Source organism: Trematomus bernacchii, unplaced genomic scaffold, assembly GCF_902827165.1.
Source record: "Trematomus bernacchii unplaced genomic scaffold, fTreBer1.1, whole genome shotgun sequence".
Classification (NCBI taxonomy): Eukaryota; Metazoa; Chordata; class Actinopteri; order Perciformes; family Nototheniidae; genus Trematomus; species Trematomus bernacchii.
The window spans coordinates 76716-78304 of NW_022987517.1; positions in this window are offsets into that span (position 1 = coordinate 76716).

Here is a 1589-nt window from a genome sequence, read left to right on the forward strand (position 1 = left end):
GTAACAACATGACAAAAGCAAGTGAGGAACCTGCCTATATTGGTTTCCTTCATGGGAAGTGAAAAAACAACATGTAAATGATATTCTAAGATAAAAACAGGAAGCAACAAGGCAAGCTAAAAACATTCTCATTGTCTCACTTGCCTCAGTCACCACCCAATATGGGTTTACATTGAATAGTTGAAATAATGTATACTTATACATTAAGCAAAATGTATTGTTTGGAAGCTAGTTTGTCCTGAACAGTACATTGGTCAATAAACGGCACATTATTGGTTTATGGCTGAACTTCACAACTATCATCCACAGAGGGGAGTAGTACATTTAAATGAAAATCAAGTGACACGCTTTTTGAAGTTAAAAGCAAGCGATGCAACCTCCAGTTTGTAGGTGTTGTATTTTACCCTGTATTTTATTTGCAAAAATGTGTTACTATAACAGGCACATTGTCAAATTGTGTCAATCTCTCTAACTATGCATTAACACATTTTCACACTAATAAAGAAAATAAATGTCTGATTTCATTGGGTGTTATGGTCTACCTGCCTCTTCTATTGTGCCTCTTTTTCCCTGTATTGTTCCCCGTTTGTATTCTCTTCTTGTGTGCGTTTGTGTTTCCCTTGCTGGGAGGGCCTGACCTACTTTCTCCTTCCCGCCACCACACCTACTCAGCTGCTGATCATCAATTTGATTACCATTACTCACCTGCCTCTGTATAAAAGCCTGTTCCTCACCTCCAGTCTGTAGCCGTTTGTATTGTTTCCACTACGAACATCTCAGTAATTGTTTTTTTTTTGCTCTTGTCAGGTTAAGCCTGAATTTACCCTGTATCTCCTGTTTGCAGATACCTACCTGACCGCCTGTCGTGTCCAGCCATTCACCACGTTGTGCCTCATGCTCGTGGCTTGCTCTTCCTGGTCCCCACTCCCTGGATTCCTCCTGGTTGTTTTTACCTGGACTCCCCCCACCTTTGCTCTGCCCTTTCTGCTCCTTAAAAGGCTGTGACTAAACACAGCTTCTGTCTCACGTCTGTGTTTTCATTGTAGATTCAGTTATGTTGCTTCCAGCAAGCCTCAACAGCGTGAACTGACCATAAGAGGAATCCCTCAAACACAGGGGTTGACCCAGCTGCTTTCCAACACACTCTGTCTAGCCAGGGCAATATTTACAATTGTTACAACACGATCAGTTCATTTTGGCATTATTCAACTATAATCAGGCTATGGCTCACCAGGTTTCAGCCCTGACATTTTCCCCCACTCCTGCCGTCAGTAATCCTTCACCCCAGTCTACTCCAAGATAGGATTTCCCCATTGCCATTCCTTAACCATTTTATGGTGAGGTAGAGAAGTGCTGTTTTTTATTGTTCCAAAGGTATTTCTTCAGTGCCGCTTATCTTTTACCTTTGTCACTAAAATAAATTATGTTGAGCTTGGTTAACACACATTCTTTGAATCTAGAATTTAATCTTCTTTCTTCAACCCCAAAAACTATTTTAATCTTCTTCACCCAGTCCCCCACCTCCTTCATCCCTTCTACGTAGCCATTTTGTCAACTATTTTGAAAAATAGATGAAATATGCTCATCAT